Below are 6,000 nucleotides of genomic sequence, written 5' to 3' on the forward strand. Positions count from 1 at the left end.
TGAAGCCTGTTGCAAATGGTGAATTCTGCAACTGTGCAGGTTCTTGTCCTGCAGGCACTCTTAGAGGGGTCAATAGCAGGATACACACGAGTCCACTGTACCATTTTTCTCTATGGAGGATAAATTCAGATAGACTAAAATGATTCATTCATTGCTACCATGTCTAAAGAACATTTTCATCCGGGGAGAGCAGGAAGAATTCAAGGCCCCTGCAGTGCCATCGGTTTTGAAGGTGCCTCACAAACCTGTCCTGACAGCATATCCATCTTCTGCAGATTCTGCCTTCTTATTAGCTACATGTTTCTGAAGGAAACGTGACTGAGAATTTAGGGTTTCCCCCTCTCTACACTTCACAAAGGTGACTTGATGTTAAAAGCTGCCATGAGTTCTGTAGCATATGTTCCCATCTGACTGCATACAGGTGCAGCTCCCACTTTCCATGTCACCATGCATCACTCTGGGATGAAGGGCAAGGCCCTACCTGCAAAGGGAAGTCCAACCTAAAAGATGTGCTCCTATGGATGTCCAGCTGCCTCAGGCATATCCCATCTTGCCAAGAGCTCCTAGCATCTCTTCAGGTGAGGACTCTACAGAGACATTTAAGCTGGACATGTGTATTAAATTTTAAACCCATGTATTTTTACACCACTCGTGAACATCAGAGGTGACATGTATTTGTTTCCATGACATGACATGCTTCCACTCCAGCTCTAGAGCTCCAGGTGGCACAGCTGAACTACACATCTAACTAATCAATGCTTTAACTGTACAGATTCTCATAAAGTGTCCCAGTCAACACCCACAAACCACTGTCTCAATCCACTAACCTTAACCCATCCTTTCAGAAAAATGCATTTAAAAAAATGAAATAAATGGTAATGTTGATGTAAAAAAAAACCTAAGCATTTTAGCCTGAAACTTGAATTGTCACCTTTTTTTCTGTCCCTACAAACAACAGACTTTTTTTGTTTTTCTTGGAAGAATGAATTTGGTTATTTATATGTCCTCAGTTGGCACATAAAGAGGGGAAATGTTAGACTTGTAGTGCATGGCACTTGCAGAAGGATTTTTCAATTTTAGCATGCTAAGTTGAAAAGCAAGAGAAGCCATCCCCACGACAGACAGGCAGCCAGGCAGGGAACAGCACATCACTTAGCACTGCTCCACAGGGCTTCACCCTGTGTAAAAGAGATCAGGCTTTATGCTGCTCCCCTGTCAAGGACTGTATTTCACACTTGATAAATCTGATTTTCTCTTCCTGATGAGTATGTTTTATCTTTTTTCCAAGATAATATATATTATAATAATATATGCACAGCCTGATGCATCTTATATTTGATACATACTCTGCTGTATATGGGCATAGATAGGGAAGAAATCCCCAATTATGTAGGCTATGAGGATGTAGTGAGAAGAAAAATGACAAGAAGGGATGAAGAGAAAGGAAAGAGGAGCACCCTAGCAAATATCTATGGACATTAATGGTCAGCTGCCATCTACAACCACACCTGAAGTTTGTCTAACAGATGATGACAATTCCAAACTCATTCATATTCTTATTTCTTGTCATTGAACATGGTGCTTTATAATGGATTTTCAGGAAGTTTTGAGACATCCCCCCCACTGGAAAAGTATTTGCTTGAATTTGTAAAAAATGAAACCAGAACTCAGTTATGCATTACAGCCAAACAACAAGAAATCTTTCAATTTCCAAGGATGTATTTGAAATCAAGAGAAATTTGCTAATCAATAGCCAATAGCTATGACCTTGTTATAAAACTTCAAAGGGATTAAAGTACTAGCATTGTATATTCAGTCTATTCAATCAAACCCTTAGTCACATTAAGAAGTAAAACCATCAGTGACATGAACAGTAACTATATAGGGAAAAACATTAGTAGGACATGGATTATTAACAAAAGGCAGTTGAAAGTCCCCCTTCATATGAAAAGATATTTCCTTGTTCTTGGTCAGAAGGTGGTCTTTGTATAGGCTAGTTGTGTATTTGGAAAAACAAGAATGCACCCTGTTAAATCTGCCATTTTCATGATCCTATTCAGAGGAACTGGGACTGATATTTTGCAGCAGTTTGAGAAAATACATGGTCATTTTCTTCTGAAGCAGATTTTCATCTTGTAAGGAAGAAAACAAGCAAAATTTTAATTAAGACAAGGTTTATGAAAAATATGTCAGACATTTAGTCAAATAAAAAAGTTCAGATAGAGAGGAACATCTATAATGCATAGCTAGAAAGATGCCTCATTCAGTTTGCAGGCTTCATTATGACCACTCCTTAAATGTGTGTCAAGGGAAGCACAGAAATCTATTCCCTTCTCTATTTCCAGGAGGGTAATGGTACTTCTAGAAAATGCTTTCATCAGGCTGTGCTAAAACAGTCTAAGTGATCCCACCCACAACAAGCTTGCTTTAAGTTCTCCTTGCTTAGAAGGTGTACCTGCAGCACACAGGAACTCACAGGAGGTCTTTCTGTAACCATGAGGAGGCTAAACTGGCTGGGGGAGATGATGATGACACTCCCCCACTTGGAGAAAAGCAGAACATCGTTGCTGGATCTGGATGCAGCATTTGAGACAATGTCAGGATGGTGAGGTGCGAGAGTCACTGGACAGCAGAAGAGCCCAGGATTAGAGCAGGAAAATGGGTTGCTGAACAGTGAAAATGCATAAAGATTAAGGGCAACACACAGAGCAATGGAGTTGACTGCACCAGGGCTTTGAGAGGAGCAAGGCAACAAAAGGCAGCATGCAAGGGAGACCTGGGGCTCTGGATAATAAAGGGAAAGGCAGCTACTATTGGTCATGGGGCAGGGTGAAGCAATGGCTCTCTGGAAGACAAAGAACACTGAGAGGAGAGGTAAAGGCAGTAAAAAGTAAAGAGAGGTATGCCAAGACAAATAAACACTGCTGGAAAATGCCAACTAACTGCAACCAGAGCTGTCTGTAACCAGTGTCAACAAAGTTCTTACTGAAGACATAACTGTGGAAGAAGTGAAAAGTAACTATAAGTGTTTTTAAACTTTTCTCTTTTGGACTAAAGTGACCATTTTGGGTTTTTTTAACAGAGGTAAATTAAGCTGGGAATGTACTTAAAAATCCATAACCTTGAACATAAAAGAAAAAGAAAAAAAAAGTCCCAAGTTTGTTTTCTTTTACTTGTCATTTTATTGAAAACATTCCTGTAACTTTGTCTCAACCTGAAACAAGGTACAGCTCCCTATACCATGAAGGTTTAAGCTTTGAATCTGCCTGGAAGATTCCACCAGTTAGCTCTCATGGACGCTGGAGATTACTGATGGGGTGCTATTGATTCAGGGTGTAAGACATTTGCAATAAAGGTAGGAAGGAGCACTTTCTCCAAGAGACAACTCACTTGGCTGTTGGAAGACACCCAGCAGGCACTTTCCTCTCCCAAAGCTCCCAAATGCTAGGGCCACCTCCCCCTAAGTGGTACCACTCCTCACTACAATGCCTAAGGTTTCCTTCCTGAAACACTTGCTGCTTTCTTCCCCTCCTCCCAACAGAGCACCATGCAAAGGTCAGGCAAAAGCCTTAGAGATTAAATTGTAAGTGATTAAAATTTCCATTATTTTGTGAACTTGTTCTACATATTAAAAAGCCCTAATGGAACTTGCACACATTTGTGCAGGTAGAAAGGCATATGATGACAGGAATTAAGGAAATTAATTCCTGTGCTTTGGACTGAAGTAATCTTCCAGAATATAATTGGCTTTCAATCATTCACACACACCATGCCCTTCACCTTTAAATGGTAATTCATTTTAACATAGAGGTTTTGAATGCCATTTACATCAGGCTTTAAGAAAGCTCCCATCCATGTATTAGAATACAGTCAATATATTTTGTCCAGGAGGAGACCACATCAGAGTGTAATTCAGATTTCTAATGTATATATCCTTATGATGTTTTACCAGTGTCAGTGACCCATAGCAAGGGGGAATGCAGAACACTTCCTGGACAGCAATTCTCTCAGAAGCACAAGACAAACAATACCACCTCTCCTGAAACGCTCCCTATTTTCTTGCTGTGCTGAGTTCTCTGTGGGACATAGTGAAATGGATATGAGGGTAAAAGACTTTTAAGGGCTATGCATAGATGACAGCAGAGAAGCACAAGGCATAGTGACAGTAAATATGGCTCATGTGCTTTAACCAATGTAACAGGAATCTAGAAAATCTCACTATGTAGAACTTCCCCTCTCCCATGACTGTGAAAGAAAGACTACAGAGGAAATATCTGGGAGCACTGGTGTGGTCTAGTTGCCTCTGGAGCTGCTTCAGCCCATCCTCTATAGTTGATGCAGCAGCATGTTACAAGTCATGAAGTGAATCCCCCTGACGAAATGGCCTTCTGCAGGTCAGGGGCACTGTTTAAATCTATTTCCTCTTGCCTGTGTTTTTGTTTTGCACACCACATCCTATCATTCTGTGATGTTTCATCTCACTCTCACTAATACCAGCCACGGCTGACAACCAGGAAGACTGTAACACTGGCACGCCTGCCAAATGGTTAGGCATATCCTGGACACAGACAACAGATGCTTATATTTAAATTAGAACTAATTTGCATTGTTGTGTATTGCGGAATTTTTAAAGCATACTTTTGCAAGAAGGGATATATAATTCTGAAATAGTAATATTTCCTTTGAAAAGTCAGGTTTGCTAATGGATTGCCATCTGTTCAACCCTTTGCCAGAAAGTAGATTTGTCCTGCTTACTGAAAACAGCATTAGGGTGAAACTGTAGATTACACAGTGGATTTCTGAGCAGTTTAATTTAAAGTGCAGGCTAACACTTGGCTATTTCCATAAAAATAACTTTAGCTTCTCCCTTTTTACTAATGCTGGAATCTGTGCCCAGCAAACTGCATTTGGAGTACTTTGTGGGCTGTTTTGTTCTCAGGTGGGTTCTAGGAAAGGTACCTACCTCTCCTTTACAATTCTGAGACTGTTTGTGTTTCATTTGCACAGGAATCACAGGGAAAAAAAAAAAAATCTCCATCTTACTTCAACAATCCATCTTAATCCTTTGGAAAAAAACCCGAAACATTTAAAACAGCAAGGCACTGGCCTCAATTATTCTTTCAGCAGTACAAGATTTATAGGGACTGGGAGTCTCTTGGAGCCTCTGGACGCAAGTGAGGAAGGAGGACACCTCTGCAATTCAGAATGCCGTACTGGGAGCAGTACGAGCAAAGTTGCTCTCCCCTGTAACCCATAGAAATCGAATGTTATGGGAACAACTGCACTGCAAGGGAATGAGGTTCCATTTTTACAGCGTGAAAGCAAAACTTTAAATGTAAACTTCAGGATTTCAGCACCCTCTTACCTGTACAAGGTTACTACTGACACAGCCTCACGGCTGGCCAAACACCACGCTCTCCCTACCCGCACCGAGCAGCTGAGTACGGGAATACGCAGAACCGCTCTTCTGCATGCGAACGGACAAGTTGCAGTCACGAATCCCTTCCCCGCACACCCCCGCTCAAGCCCCCAAAAGCCGCCTTTTGCCGGCAAACGACGCTCTCGCCGAGAGGTTCGGGCTCCCGACCCGCAGCCGGAGCGGCGCTGCCCCGCCACCGAGCATCCCCCTCCGAGCCACCTGCGGGGGCGGCGACGCGGGGCCTCGGCGCGGAGCCACGGCGAGGGGCGCCCACGGGGGAGCCCCGCACGGCGGCGACGGCGGAGCGGCACCGAGGAGCGCCTCCGGAGCGGAGCGGCACCGAGGAGCGCCTCCGGAGCGGAGCGCTGACCGCCGAGCTTGCTGCGCTTGCGGCACCGCCGCGCCGCCGCCGGCGGGATACCTGCCCCATCCCGGCCCCTGCCCGCACAAAGTTTATCTCCTCCGTTTCAGACCTTCTCCCGCCGCCCACCTGAGCCCTGCGGGGAGGCGCGTCCCCGCTGCCCGCCGCCACCGCCGGCCCCGGGCACTGCGGGGCCGGAGCGCTGCCGCGGCAGCGCCCG

General features: G+C 44.1%; 1 protein-coding gene across 2 annotated transcripts in view; it reads right to left on the reverse strand.

Annotated features, from left to right (window-relative positions):
• LIN7A (lin-7 homolog A, crumbs cell polarity complex component) overlaps positions 1–6,000 on the reverse strand; it is a 47,570-nt gene that overhangs the window by 40,380 nt on the left and 1,190 nt on the right. The window lies entirely within an intron of this gene.

This window comes from Passer montanus, unplaced genomic scaffold, assembly GCF_014805655.1.
Source record: "Passer montanus isolate IOZ18808 unplaced genomic scaffold, ASM1480565v1 scaffold17, whole genome shotgun sequence".
NCBI lineage: Eukaryota > Metazoa > Chordata > Aves > Passeriformes > Passeridae > Passer > Passer montanus.